The sequence below is a fragment of the Athalia rosae genome, chromosome 5 (genome assembly GCF_917208135.1).
Source record: "Athalia rosae chromosome 5, iyAthRosa1.1, whole genome shotgun sequence".
NCBI lineage: Eukaryota > Metazoa > Arthropoda > Insecta > Hymenoptera > Athaliidae > Athalia > Athalia rosae.
Window position 1 is genome coordinate 8459387 of NC_064030.1, and position 16432 is coordinate 8475818.

Consider the following 16432-nt stretch of genomic DNA (forward strand, 5'->3'; position numbering starts at 1 on the left):
CCGTATTCATGCTCCTATCTCAATGGTACGAGTAAAAAAGAGGATGAGAAAAAACGAGAAAAGAAATAGCAAAAAAAAAAAAAAAAAAAAAAAAAAAAAAAACAGAAGAAGAAAAAAAGGCGCACAACGAGAAACCGGGGAAATGAAAAATGAAAAACAATAAAAAGTGACGAAAATAAAAGAACAGAAACAACCGGCATCTCCATTGTGAATCTCGGTATACCTATACACACGAGCGTTGCGAATTTCATTTGACGAGTATTCTTTAGAATTTCTGCCGAGTTTCCGTCCGAATGGGATTATTTTGTGCCGATTGTATTGACCACTGGTTATATTATTAGCTTCGGTTAATCGCTGTTTACGCGGAGAAAAGGGTGGCGGTATACTCGAATGTTCATAATACGGTGTGTAAGTTCCCCAAAACGCTATAGATTTCTCCCTAAACTGCTCTATTATGGGAAAACGAGTGGGCAACAGGGAGGAAATATCGCAAGGGGGTGGTTTCGTGGCACAATACTCGTTGTGTCAAAGGGTACAGGATCGAAATAGAATACGCCCGATATATCCGCTCGACTAACCCTATCGCACCCACGTTCGGATTATGCGTTAACGACGCGAAATGCCGTAATCGAAATAATCCTCGGCCCTTACTAATTTCCTCATTTCTCCGCTGGAAGAAAAATCGTCGAAACGCTGCGGGATATCGGAGTCTTGGAAGAGGTGCGAGCGAACGAGGCAGGGCCGGTCGTCCGACGAGCAACGAGCACTCTGAAAATGTGAACGTCGTCGTCGTCGTCGTCGTCGTCGTCGTCGTCGTCGTCGTCGTTGTCGTCGTCGTCGTCGTAGGGAGGAGGTAAAAGAGGAGTATAAGAACGGATAACGGAGAAAGGAGAGGCGAGAGGAAACGCATCGAGCAGACGGATAGTCGGGCAGCATCTGGTGCGGATCTCCCACTCTACGGATTCAAACTCCGCCACCAGCGGTATCCTACCATCACCAACACCGGTGTACGATGACTCCCGTTGTCCCGGTGTTACTTCCATGACGGTGAGCCTGAATACGAGCCGATACTCTCCGCGGGAAACCAACGAGCCTACCTACCCTAACCCACCGGCCATCCTCCCGGTCCACCCGACCGCCGTGGGTCTCCGCGCCACGCACTCCTCTGAAATAATAATAGAAGAATGAAAATGAAAGAAAAGGAAAAAAGTAATAATCTCCGAGATCTTTTAAAATCCATCGAAGCAGACGAATCTCCGGGATTGTGTTGGGCGTCCCGTGTGCCCCCGCGCCACGCCACTTCTGTCCTCCTCTTTATTTTTCAATGTATCGTCTCCGTCGCACCGTTCTTCACTCGCTACACTTTCTACGTGTACACCGCATAAACTTATTCTCCCGTAATCCTTCGGTATCCCGATCCCGTATCCTCCACATTTTCTCACTTATTCTTCGTTCGATTTCGCACTTGCTCTATATCATTTCACATATATGTATACCCCGAATCGTCCTACGTGGGAATCACGCCAACTATGCAAATTCCATTCGAACCCGGTAACGTATGGAATAATGGAATAATACGACTTCAAAGGTCCTGAAGAGATCCTGCTCAAACAAAAAAATAAAACAAAAAAAAAAACAAAAAAAAAACAATCTCCAATGGGTAATTGAATAGCGTCTACGTTTTGGTACACAACTATATACGTATATACGTGCGTACTATACAGCATATGTATTAGATTTCTGAATAAGGTCTCTTCAGAGTTCAACTCGAGCGACCGCGATCGTACTCCAGACCATTAGAGAGTCACCGGGGCTAATCCAAAGGTCATATATAAAGCTTTGATGCACATCGGTAATATGACCTCGCCTCCCACCTACGCCTCGTCTCCCGCGAGCATCCGTGGATGTGGGGCTCCGATGTGCCGCTGTACCTTCGCATACGTATACATGTACATGTACATATAACTGCGAGGTCCGCCGTCGAGTGAGGAACTCACGCATCGTCACCCGGGACAGAGTCCTTCAATTTCAACCTCCGTTCCCCGGTCTCTACATACCCATAGGATCGTATGTGTCACGTGTCTATCCTAGGTACGTACGTACACCTAGCGTATCTATAGTCGGAATCTCTCAATCTCCCATAAAGCTGGCTATCGGAGACGCATCTAGCGTGGCGCGGGTGGAATACCGGGGGGGGGGGGTATACGCCAGCCATCGCCGTTGCCGCCCGCCTCTGTATGGAATTCACTATAGGTTTCGGTAGGATTTGGTAGGTAGGTAGGCCAGGACGGCTATCGAGCGATGCCGATGCGATTCCAATTCGTGGCTGTCAGCGGCAGGGCTGCGGGAGACGCGTCCATTCGGGAGCAGCCTTCCGTGAAATCCTCCTCTCCCTCCCACTTTCACCCCATCTGCCACCCTCCCGGTGGAAACTCACCCCCCTCGAAATCCTACAGCTCCGCAGTTCACCGTATACGTACCAGAACTCGATGAACCAAGCTGCCTTCGAACAGCCCTCTAGGTTCGAGGTCGCCGTCAACCGTACCTATATACTTTATACACACGCTACGTACACACACTACGTGCGGATATACGTGTACATACGTATACGGTATATACGTATGTGTATGGGAGCGTTAATGTGCCAATGAAAGCTCCGGTGCGTACGTAAAACACATGAGTGAATTCCGTGCATCCGCGGGGATGAAAATCAGGTGGCGAGTATCAATTACTTTTGTCGGGGCCGTTGCACCTGTTGGGTGCAGTATATACCTATATTGTATTCGCCGTGGAATAAAGGCGAGAAGATTAATCCGAAGGACATTAATTAAGGGCGGAGTTCCGATCGTGGTCGCTCGTCCTCGAATAATCGCGACTAATTGATCCGAGGGGCGGAAAAAAAAAAAAAAAAAAAAAAAAAAGGGAGAAGAAATAAAACGAAACAAGGTTCGATTCGGTCGGGGGAAAAACGTCGGCAGTTTGTATCTCCTCGCGTCTATTTTCCTTCTCGCATCAAGCCCTCGCGGAGGGATGGATGAAGGACCATTCGCCGGTATTCGGGGGAAAAATATTTTCCGTGCTAAACGCGAGCGAAATTTCTTTCAAATCGGTTCTTCCCTCGAGATGCGATATAGCGTTTTACGCGCGGTGTTGAAACGGTCGAACGCGATAAATGCAAATTTAACGAAATAAAAGGCTTGGTAACGAGACGTGATACAGTCGGCGGTACGCGTTATTGTTGCCGAGGGACCGACGACAACCCCGAGGGAACGCGGGAAAGCCGAAGTCGCGTGCCGCACCGACGTCGTCGACCGATGTATAATACACGGCGACGAGCGAAAACCCCGCCGGTGTCTCCGAAGCCCGTGGGCCTAACAAGCCTAACCCCGACCCCGCTAAATCGAATCGCCGCTCAAACGCTGCCTGCGTTTTCATCCCCTCTCCGCATACCCACCATCACCACCGCCACCACCGCGGCACGGTATCCCCGAATCCCCCCCCGCCTTGCGCATTTCTTATTCCCTTAGCTCTTGCGCGACCGCCATCGCCGAGGACGACGTATCTGTATCATAGGGTAGCGCGCGACCGACGCCTTTCATGCTAATAACCTACAACCTACTACAACCACGTTATGCTAGAGACCGACGCACGTGTCCGTTCTCACCCTTCGTTCAACTCCTTCCGCCCTCGACGGCGACACCCCATTTGCCAGAACACAGCTTTTCATCTCTCTATTGCGTCTTGTGTCCTCGTCGGCGAATTTTTAGGTGAATTTTTAGGTGAGCTGCAGATTGGAAATTCGAATGAATTTTCATAGGAGGAGGCGAAATCATCGTCGCGTAGGCATTCGAAGGACATCCATAGAGAAAGTATATTTTCGTGTATTATTCTAGCCGAGGATGAAATAAATGGCGTCTCTTCTTCGGCTGAGGTACAGACGCCAGGAGGGAAGGAAGGAAAAAAGGGAGAAAAAATGAAGGAAAGAAACAACGCGCTCGCGGGGGGGTACTTTTCTCGTCGTAAACACCTGCGCCCGACGAACCGGAAGACCAGGCAGCTACGGAGCAATCACAAAAGCAGTTTCATCCGCTGAAGCCCCCCCCCCCCCCCCCAACTCTCTACCTTGCGTATAGTCCTATGGCTAAAGAATCTAATAACTTCTCGTCAACGACGTTCTCGTAGACTCGACTTCGCTGTCCCTTTGCGACGCGAAACAACTTGCTCCTACTTCGGAATATCCGGGGGAATATCCTGCGTTATTATACACTTACGTAAACCCGCGATATGAATCATCGAAATATCGGTGAAGATGATCACGGTAACTAATGAACGATCGTAACACCATATGTGCAATCGTTTTGTTTTCAACGTCATTTGGAAAATCACTCGCTAATATTTCATCGAAAATCCACACTTCTACCCTAATTTCTTCGAGATCGTCGCGGTCGGCGGTCTCATCAAACGATTCCGCGTGTACAGCGAGCGAAAAGTCACGGTAGGGAATTTTGATCTCTGAGGGCGATAGGGCCGGGGTGCCGGGGCCGTAATTTGCTAGGGTCACGTGACTGCTGGTCATAAGTGCCGGTGTATGGTACGCGCTGTAGGGTAGCTCTATATGTATACGGGGGAGCCGAACTCGAGAGAGAAAGAGAAAAATTCAGGGAGGAGGGAATCGGTGAGGAACCCCTCGGATAAGGGGGATAACGGCGGTCGTATCAACCCGTAGGAAAGGAAATACCTTCGCATGGTGTGAGCATTAGGGTAAGTGAGGTATATAGATTACGTATATACGATGTATATACGATGTACATACGTGTGGTGTATATACAGGTATAGGTATACATAGATATTAATTCGGTAGTCATGCACGGAGAGAACGTGCGGGAGGCAAAGAAGAGAAGGGTAAAGAAGACGGAGAGTAGAGGAGGCACGAGGGGAGAGGAATATAAGAGTAAGATAGAAAAAAAAAAAGGGAAAGTTGAAGGGCGGAGATTAAGGGCTGCTGAGGAGATGAGTTTGTTAAAAAGGCAGAAGCGGGCCAGCGCCACGCATCAGTGACATCAAAGGGACAAGACGAAATGAAATCCAACCGCGTTGCCCTCTTTCCCTCCGTCGTTTCCTCCCCCTCGCTCCAACCCTCCTCCCCCCCCCCCCCCCCCTCGCCCGTTATTCATCTCTCTCTCCATCTTTTTTCTTCTTCCTCCCTCCCTCTTCATTCCTCAGCATATACTCCGCTCTTATTCGGCTTTCTTCCCTAGCCCCCTGACTTCCATCGCCTCTCGCGTCTTTCCGTACCTATACACACTCTATACATATATACACCTACCTCGCGTCCCTTCGCAGAAAAGGGAGGCTGTCGCGAGGTGGTCGCCGTACCGCGTCTACCCCCAAAACTTATCTCGCGCATTTTTCTTCCCTCCGACTCATCCCGCTTGTGTATATATTTTTTTATTTCCGTCCCTCCTCGCACGCTGATTCCTCATGCGATGTGGGTATATACTGTGTACCCTCACCCGCACCCGCACACCGGGTGCGTTTTTTTCGCAATGGCTGCCGCCTTGCGAATTCTTACGAATCGAGATACCGAAACAATCTCACGTTACGTACGAATAAAAAAGATATTATCGAAATACGTGATTCGCTTGTTGCAAAAACGCGAAACTGTTTGGCGCAAGATTTTCGAATAGTAAATTGCGTCGGGATGCGATGAAAAGTGTGCAACCTGAAGTTCTTCTTCATATATCTCGACGATAGAAACGAGAATTTCTCACCATTTTTTACGTAAAGCTATATATGAAATTGGACAACTGCACTTCGATCCGCGGTTAGCGTACAGATTCGGTCCGTGGATTCGGGGTGAAAGAATGACGAAACGATAAATATGTATCTAGCCGGTGTATAGCGAGTATAACTTGTAAAGGTTTTATGGAAATTCTTTAATTGAGTTATTTTGTTTTGTCTCGAAGGAGGAAGGAAAACGTCCGAGGAAATCCGCGTGAGATTTACGCCGCCACGATCGGATTTCCCTCGGTTAAGTTTTACCGTGTTGCAGGTTCGCACCAATATATACATATACACCACTGCAAGGGTATATCTTTAAAATCTAAAGTTGGGTTACGCCGCCTCGGGTTTTCAAGATAATTGAAAAAAACAATAATAATTCTTCAGATTGTTCGCGGATTTGCGTACCGCTCCACCACCGTACATATATACATATTATATATATCGCGCCACGTAATTTCCCCCAGCGAGATGTAACTTTGACTTTACTTTCTCGGTATATAGTATAGTAGGTGGGTATGCTGCCGCTGTTGCTGCAACGCTATAAACTTGGCAAAGGATTTGCTAGAAAGTGTAGAGGATTAATTCTCAGATTATTTACTGGAAACCGAGATGGAAAATTTCCGGAGCGATGAAACGCACGAAATTGGATGTAAGTTACGTAGGGGGACGTGTAACGCGTGTTCGCTATCGGGAGTGAATATTTTCGCGTTAAAATATTACGCGAAAATAACTCACCGCAGCTGTAACATGTAAACAAGTACGGAGTACCAACGTTTCTTTCGATCTGACGAATTCATGAATTATTAATAACAACCGTCCGGAGAGTAAAGACGCGGGTTATCCGCGCGAGCTAAAAGAAAACACACCACCCTCTATAAAGTAAATAAATATCTTCCTCGTGTAACAAAAATAACCCAACATCGTTATCGATTTTATACCCAACTTTTGCCGATTACAATAGAATTTTTATGGAAGAAAAAAAAAGACACCCCAGTCGATACAATCGATACAAACTTATATATTTGCTATACATTCTGTTTTCGTTCTCTGTTCTTTTTATTCACACGGTGCATCGAAGGTACACGTTTACGTACACAGGTATGTACATCGTACCTATTTACAGGACGTAAATAATTTACTTTCTACGTACACACGCGCGAGCACACACAGTGATAAATCGGACAGCTGTGGAAAGTGGTGCGAAATTACGACGGGTTTTAACGTCGAAAGAGGTGGTGGGTACCGGAGCTAGCTGCGCTGCAACGTGGGATTCCCCGGGTACCGCCGAGGACGTCTAATGAGTCGTTACGTAGCCCCTGCGACATGCGGGCGTAACGAGGGCACCGATAAGTGGCATAACGGCGTCGGTTTCCACGACGCGTGTCAACGGGGTTGCGCGTTCTCCGTTTCTACCTACAGACGAACGCCTGCGCTTATATGTACATACATATATTACGTATATTACGTACCTCGTATGTACCTACGTACGAGGTACATAGGTACCCGCCACTATAGACGCATTGTACGCGTGTACATACGTACGTACCTAAATATGCGGGGGATCGCGTAAAACCCCGGAGTATACGATTCCGCGCCCTTTACCAGTTCCGCGTATTGTACAGGGAAGGTAAAGAGAGCTTTTACGTTGTAATCGCGACGGCGGATGACACGAGGAGGGCGACGTAGACGCGAGAACGATCGCGTACTATTCCCCGTGGAAGGGATACGGAAAGAGGCGACAAAATACCACCCGAGCGAACGGAATTATCCGCGCGCGCGTTAAAAAAAAAAAAAAAACGGAAGACGAATACGCACCGCGGGTGGCGTACCGAGGAACGCCCAAGAAGTTCGAAAATCCTCCCCGTATCGTTTCCCTCGAGCGAACTGATTTTTGAATCCGTTCTACCGTATCGTAGCCGTGCGTTGCTGAAATATTGTAATTACAGGTACAGGTATGATGCCTGTACCGATCCCGCGTGGCGTACGGACCATTTATATTCGGTAGTTTCTCGCGGAATTTAACCTCCGGCAGTTCGTTTCAGTCAAGACCGCAAAATCTTCTGGGGCCGGTTGCGGCGCCCTTAAAATCCTCCGACACGAGCCGAGTAGCGGATTGATGTGTTTGCGAGGAACGCTGATAGATGAAGGCGCCCGTTTTCCGTCAACGCCCGACCCACTCCTCGACTCTGCTCCCGTCCGTGTAGCTCGCAAACGTGGCTCGCGCTTCCCAACGTAGACAAATGCTTCCTTCCCCTATCGCTACGACGTTACGCGGACCCCACCCCCACCCCCGACCCCACCGACAAATATCTCCGAGATTTATTATGCGAGAATGCCTGCCACCTTCATCTCATCCCGTCACCCGTCACCCACGCACCGCGTGTTTCCCATTTTCCCTTTTTTTTTTTTTGTTTTTTTTTTGATCGTCGTCTCCTACCGAGCCCCTTCCGCGCGTTATTGTTTTATATTTTGGAGAACCGACCCCGTCGACGGCCGAGAGAGGAATTTGAGTCGATCTCTTTTCATTGGAACTCCACTCTGACGTGGGGACTTTGAAGTGGGATCGACGAGTCTAAAAATTTGGATAGAAAAAAAACTGCGAATCAGATTCGAAAGTGCGAGGCGTGTGACAGGGTCGTTGAATTACATTTTGTCCGTTAACGATACTGCCGAGTTACGTGATCCGTGCAACGTTGCAGTTGGGGATGTTATACGTATACACCCACGGCCACACGGGGCGTCAGGGTTCACAAATTATTACGGGATATAAAAAGACCGCAAAATGACGATGTACCAACCGAACAAATAAACGAACCAACCAACGAACGAACGAACGAACGAACGAACGAACGAATTCGCGAATGGCGTATAACGTGTACAGCAAACTTTGAAACGCGCTTGGCTGTACGGGGGTGCAGAAACAGTAGCGGCAGGTTATTCCGCAGTGACACGGGGGGGTAGCTGGCAGAAGTTGGGGGGGGGGGGGGGGGGTGGGTGGGGTGGGTGGGTTTGCGACGGTAGCCAGCCGGGTCCCGCGTTTTGCCGTACCTGTCGCGTATTTGCGGCCCCGCGCTATCCGGTCGTAAATAAAATCCAGCTAAAAACAAAAACATATACCGAAATACCGAACAAATGTACACGTCACTTCCGCAACATAAACCACGTGTACCTCTGCTCGGTTACCGTGAACCGCCGCTCCCGTTGCTGTACATATACACCGCTGCCGCACTATATATCCAACGATGCAATACTTGCCCCCTCCACCCTTCGCGTCTTTCCAGAAACAATCCCGAAATTATCAAACTATTGTTCGAGGAATTTACCGGCAGACACGTTAGCGCGAGTGAAAATTTTTCCAAAATTTATTCGAAAGTCGACGTTTTCTGGTGTTTTTTTTCTCCAAAAGCCATTCCACCGCGTGTACAGCTGTACGTATTCAGCGATGATCCGAAGTGGAAAGAAAGGGATTTTTTTTTTTCCAAAATTCCGCTCCGACTTTCAGTCGTAAAAACTTGGCGATCGGCGACGCGGTTCGGCAGCGTGGTATTGTGCGTTTCGAAAGACCTTTGTGGGAGCCCCGTACGGATACGTGTAGCTTGTACACCACAGTAGCGCGGAGTAATATAATTCAGTAAGTTTATGACTGGCCCTAGGGAATTGATGGGGGTTTGCATATAACCGGGGGTAAGTTTCCTCCGGTAGTGCGGAGGGGTACCGTAGAATCGTAGCGCGTAGTCTGTATCTATGCGCCGCGCGGAGACTCGGTTGGCCGTATTTCTTGTCTGGTGCGCTTTACGGTGCCCCGTTGCTACCGACGTCGCCTCCAACCCCCCTCCAACCCCCCCCCCCCCCCGCCCCGGCAGCGGACCGCCATCCTTCCTCGGCGTTATGACCACGGAATGGATTATCATTTTGCCTCCAGTCCCTCTCGCGCTACCTCCCAACCCCGTTTTCTACCCGAGTTTCCGGCCCCTCGCCGACTCGCGCGGGTCGCTCCGACGAACCCGCGTATATAAGACGTATGCAAAATAGAAACGCGATGTATAAGGAGAATTTCCCGACACGCCGGAGGTCTCTCCACCCTGGAATTATGAAAAAACAAAAAATAAAAATATAAATCACAAAAATATACATATATATATATTTCTCACGCGGTTTGTTCGTACTCAGCTTGGCGAAGAGTGCATCACGCACTTCGCGTACGCGCGACGAACGCCAACCCAAAAATTGAAACCCTTGTCTCTATTAATTTTATTTACATCCTTTTTTTTCGTACACCATACACACCACAGCGATAATAATTCCGGAGGAGGTTACACACCGTGCGGTTATTTAGAAATAAATAAACGCGGAGGAGGTGGTGAGAATTATAGTCGCGTATGTATGTATACGCTAAAAGATACACGGTGGAGAGCTTGTACGGAGTCGAGTTGAAGATGCGGGTGGATGATACGCGGACGGACGTACGTACCGTACCGTACCATATCTTACAAGGAGACGTTGCGCGGCATCGGCCGCCATCATTGGCAACAACTCGGGCGGAATTAATTTGAATGTTTTTTTTTTATTTTTTTTGGGAGCAGTAGTACCGCCGTAGGCTCGCGAGCTACGGCGGAAGAAGCTCCGCAGCGCCGCAGTCACCTACGGCAGCCCAGTTTCCGCCCGGGAGAACCGACCGTAAATATACGAGGCGATATTGCGGTCGGGCCGCACCGACGACGAAGAATTCTACAATTTATCTTCGCTTGCGTCGCGTCACAAACGGCGTTTTATAACGGCCACGAGAAATTCTCCCGTTCTTACTAACGGTTGTACCCCTTGTACTTGCACTCTCTCGAAACGGATGCGGAAAATTTCTCCGTATACTTAGCTATACCGCAACGCGCGATCTGGAGCGCGACGCAGCCTTTTTTCGCGACACGATCGAAGCGTTCGAGAATCGGAAATTTCTCTCACAATCGGCCGAACGAAAATCCGCGGACGGTAAAATTGTCGCGGCGACCGGAGGGAGATGAAGGGTGAAAATTGTGGGTTGAGCCGGCGCAGGGTCATTACCGAATGCAAATAAGATTCGACGGACCGATGCGTGCGAGTTTCGCGCGGTCGCGTGCCCCGAATCGTTTAAACGTTCAGAGTTTACACCCTCGATTTTCTCCTCCTTCGTCTAACGCGCGTATATGATAATGTGAGGCCGACTGCACGCGCTATACCGCGCGGCGCGTACGCGGTGCGGGTGGTAAGGAGGGCGGAATAGCGCGGGAGGAAAAGGGAAAACGAAACAAGGGGGGAGGCAGGAGCGAGGGATGCTGAAAACGGCACGCGACTCGCTACCTCGTTACCAAAGCGATCGCTTATACACATGTATTCCACACCCCGCGTTTTAATAATCTACCAATCGAGCCTCCAGCGTCCACCGTATGAAACGCTTCGCCCCGTCTTTTCTTTTTTCTTTCTTATCCTTCGAAACGGCTGACGAATTTCCAGACTCCAACGAAGTCGAATTCAACGAAGGTCCGATCCGACCTCCCCCCGTCGATCGATCGCTGATTTCTTCGAAGAAATCCGGCGCGTCATTTTCGCCCACGTTCAGTTTCGAAATTTTTCGTCACCTCGGGTCTCACCCGTCTCGCCGGTCAGTTTTTCCATTCGACGATTAATTCGCCTAATCCGGCGTGAGATCGATTCTTCGAACGCGCACACGTCGATCCTTTTGTCGTCGGGGCAACCGACGCCACGCGTCGCGCGAAGCTTACGCGCGACGCGGGGTGGGTTCGCCTACGTTTTTCCAGGGGGTGAAGTGGGGTACGGAGGATAGAAGAACCGCCCCGCGCTGGCAGACCAAAAAAGTAAGTAGGTTTTTATTAAAGCGCATCGAACGCCGAGTGGGTACCGTGAACCGAAATACGCTGGGAAGAGGGAAGGAAGGTGACGAGGGTGGGCCGCGTCGGCGTCGGCACGTGACGTCTCGTGTCGGGCACCCCCCCAGGCCCGGTACTCGGGGGGCACCGTTAGAAACGGAGAACGACGAATCGCGCGGGGACGGCCCGGACATTTCGCATTATCGTCCGGCAGCAGACCGTGCGGCGGGCTGCGGAACAGCAGTCGAGCGGCACGGAAGACGAGGCGAAATCCCGGGGCCGCGTGTAATTCGATACGATATCATGAGAATTAAAGTTATGATTCCATTACAATAATATACGGGCAGGTCCCACTGTCGACGATACTTCGGGACACGTGCCCCTAGTTCTCCGACAATTATAATCTACGATTCGATACAGCGCTTACGGTAAACTGACACTGACGACTTAATTCGATACTAAATTCTAGACGGAGGGAACAACGATTTAAGCCAAAGTCATCTTATCTACTATCCGTACGGCTATACGTATGTATATACTTGCAGGCGTTGAATATCCTTTTTTTCTCTGCAAAGGATCAGTCTTCTCTCGTATCTTTTTAGGTTTTTTCAAATTTCGAATCGTTCGTACGTCGTCCGCTGCGACAATGATACGAACGTCGAACCGTTGGAAAATAAAACGATCGATCTTATCCCGACCGTGGATCGCGCGTGGGGTAAAACATATCGTAATGTATGTACGCCTACATGTCGCGATATCCTGCAGATATATATACGCGATCGACTGTATACCGTTGTATACGTATTCGTGTGTGTGTAACACACAGAGAATATACAGAGGGTACCTGCGAACGTGAATTTGATATGCATCTCCGATTCAGTTATGCAATATGCGATGCACGGGGTTGTATATATAACGTACGTACAGCTCGTTCCCGCGATGCCCCGTTATACCCGGACTACGGGTAAAAAATCAACCCCACATAGGTCTGCAGTGACCAAACGAGAGGTAGATAACTGTACACGTATACCTGTATACGTTACACGTCATAACCGTCGCTGCGGAATGACGTTGCGGAAAAGTACAAGGTACGAGTTTCGCTAACGTGGATTCGTAGGTAACGTATCGTCGTTGAATTTTGACGCTAGAGCGTATATATACACCGGCGAGGCGTGTAACGTGCGCACGGTTTGAAAAAAAAAAAAGAAAAACTTCGAAAAAATAATAAAAAGCGAATTAGAAAAATGATGTGAAGAGAAAAAGAAAAAAAAAAAGGTTTTTTTTTTTTTTTTCTTTTAATCTGGCGAGACTGACCCGCGAAGCGTTAACTGGTACGCGGCAATTTATAAAAAATAACGATGAAATTAGCGTCGTGTACGAAGTTTTACATCGCGTACGTGAACATATAACGTATGCGTCGGAGGGTTTAGGTGCGAAAAAAAAAAAAAGAGAAAACGATAAAATAAATAGATTAAAAAATTACGCGTAGGTACGTGTGTGTGCGCGTGTGTGGGAAATAGTAGTTATATACATCGGCGTTGAAAATTTACCGTGGCGCGTGAACGTTGATCGGGTACGTACGTAGGTATACATATGTATATCCCGTCGTTGGATGCGTGAGTTTTTTGCAGTCCGTCATCAGTTATCGCTGGCAAGCCAACCGGCGAGCGGCTGCGCGGGTATTAATTTTAAGTCTCTCTTCACGTTCGAAAAAATATATCTACTGATACGTGATATAATTGGCCGTAACGAAGGCGTCTAAAATCCGATTAATTAAGAACATAGACGCAGCTACCGCGCGGCGGCGAACGAGCTGTTCCGACGAACTGCCGATATTAATTCCCCGATAAATCGAGCTGCGGTATAGATTTCACGGATTTTCGATAACTGTAATTGGAAACAAAAAAAAAGAAAAGAAAAGAAAAAAAAAAAAGAACAATTTTTTTTCCCGATCAAGTGTGATCGATACAACCGCGTGTATATCTACGGGGGGGGGGGGGGGGGGGGGGTAATCCTACACGCTCCGACAACTGAATCGCTGTACAGATCGACGAATAATTGGGGGATGATTTACGCATTCGGGGTTGATATTCTTCGTCCGTTTTCGCGCTTACACCGCGGGAGGGAAGAAAAATTAATGAAATCAGGAAAGCCGAGGGATGCGAAATTGCGATTGCACCGACAGCGGCGAACGGCCGCGGTTAACCGTACGGTAGACACGTAAGCAGATGAATCATACCTGAGAATCGACGTGAGCGCGATAAATAACGAGAACGAGCGGCTCCCCGATACACAGAGATCGTAGATGAAATATAAGGTCGCGTTTTTCCCCACCGCCGAATTACGGGGGCTGCATCGGTACCAACGACGTTATATACCCGCAGTACTCAGCGACGAGTCGATGCTAACAATGTTTGTAGATATATTGTATCTCACGCATCACTTGCTCCGCAAATTGTTTTATAAACAGATTATAGCGACAGGCAACCACCAGCAGCAGCCAGCAGCCAGCAGCCAGCAGCGAGCGCCGAAGAGCGCGCGGGGCAACCCGCTGGGTCGTACAGCAGCACGCTCTAACAGCGGTAATACACCCGCCCCGCCCCGCGAACTCCGAACTCTCGACGAACCTTATGCGCGTCCCGCGAAATCACTCGCGGCCGGTGGTGGGGCCCCGTTCGTCGAATTTTCGATACGACATAAAACCGAGGAGGACGGCTCACGTTTCGATTCCTTTTAATTTCTCGTGGCCACCGTTGTTACCGAAACTACGGTTCCACCCCTCCTTTGATCTCCCCGCATTCGATTTTTCACAGTTTTGCTTAACTAGTCGTCGATAAAAATTGCCGGATCTTCGTTTCGTATATGTATGTAAGCAAAAAACTTATCGCGGTACGGATTCGGTATGCGTTGTCGGGTCGTGTTCTTCTTCTTTATTTTTTTCGTTTCATAGGGAAATTTCGACAACGTTGGCTGTGCGTCCCGAATATTTTTCCTTTCTCATATTTATTTATACGCTCGTGTATGTTTTGTTATTCGATACATGTGTATATGTATATATCTATTTTTTTTTTTTTTTTTATAATTCAGGGGAGTAGATTCGCCTCGCGTTTTGTTGTTGCGTGGATAATGTATACGCGATATGCTATATACACACACTCTTGCCTCTGGTATAAAGCGCGAGGTTCCTCCAGGAAAACCCGTTGGAATAGTAGGAATTTATTGACGGAAAGAAAAAAAAAAAAAAAAACAAATATTCGGCGGACCCTCCTTACGTGAAGTGGAAGAGCAGCCGAGGCGACATGGAAGGGATCGAGTCCCAGAGGCGGAATAAAACGATATTTCCTTCCACCGAAATGGATAAAAACTCACGGGGACGGCTCCACTCCTTCCGCTAAAAATGAACCGAGCCTATAACGTTTTATTAGAATGAATGTATATTTCTATCTCGTGTCGTTGCCGGACTGAAATACACCTGAAATTTATCTTATCGAAATTTTTTACTCCAGTCTTCCTGTTTTTCGAAAATTATACGACTAAGAGTGTTTTTCTCTCAATGAAACGTTAATATCTGACGTCGAATTATTCGCTACGTGAAAAAAGAGCGAAAGAAAGATCGAAGAAACAAAGATGAGAGCGATGAAAATCTGGGCGATGGTTTGTAGATATTGGGTTACCCTCGCGATCCGGAAAGGGTGAATCCAACAGCCGTGAGCCTCGAATGCTACCAAAATGGCGGACGCCTCCGAAGCGTGAGATCTAGTTCTCAACCAATTCCGAGGAAATACCGTCGAAAAATCGATATTCATAGGGAGGTCAAGCCCGAGATATCAAAAATAAATACCAGTCGGCGTAGGGGGTGGTGAATACAAATCGGGTTCCTCCGCGGTCGTTTGATTTATTTATTTGTTTATTTGTTTATTTTTCCTTCCCGTTGTTTTTATCCCTCAGGTACTCGGCGGGTACGTCGCGTGGTTCGAGTGCTTTTCCGTTCGTCCGTGTATGCGGGTATTATATTTATATATATATATATATATGTAGTCCTCTTCGGAGTCAAGGGGTGGGCGTACCGCGCGGCACGAAGTTCGTTGTTCGAAAGTGGCATCGGCGTAGCCGCGCAGGGGTGGCGGCCTTTTCATTTAAGTATAATTCGAAAGGCCGCGAGCGGCGAAACAAAGGAACAACCCTCGCGATTTTTACCAAATAAGGGCAAACTTAGTCGACGAAAGACATCAGAGAGTAAAAAAAGAATCGAGGAGAGAGAGAGAGAGAGAGAGAGAATATCGCGTTACGCGACGAGAACCGCAAAATAAGTGAGAAAGGGTGTTTTCGGGGGCGGCGGGGGGCGGCTAACTTCATTCTGCTCGGGATGAAGGACTGTCGAGGACGGGGTGCGGGGGGGGGAGGGTCCCTCACGTTGATTGGATTTTACAGCTAACAAGAAAATTATATTCGAGATTGAGTAGTTACCCGGCTGTACCGTCGCGAGTTTAGCTTTTTTCCATCCGTCACACGTTATTTTCACATGTTTTTTTTTTTTTTTTCTTTTTTTCTCTCTCCTTCCATCCCTCGAATCGAAAGCACCGGATAACCGGATACCTCATCCACATTCCGTTCGGCTAACACTTTCCAAAGATTTAACGACGCGATTATTACACGAGTAATAAAATTTCCCAGGCCTCGACGTACGTATTATTATCCATCGCCAAATAAGAGAGTTATACAGTATAGTATAGTATACGGTTTTCTTAAATTTACGCAAATTTATTGGCCGCACAGCGACATTCAAAGTT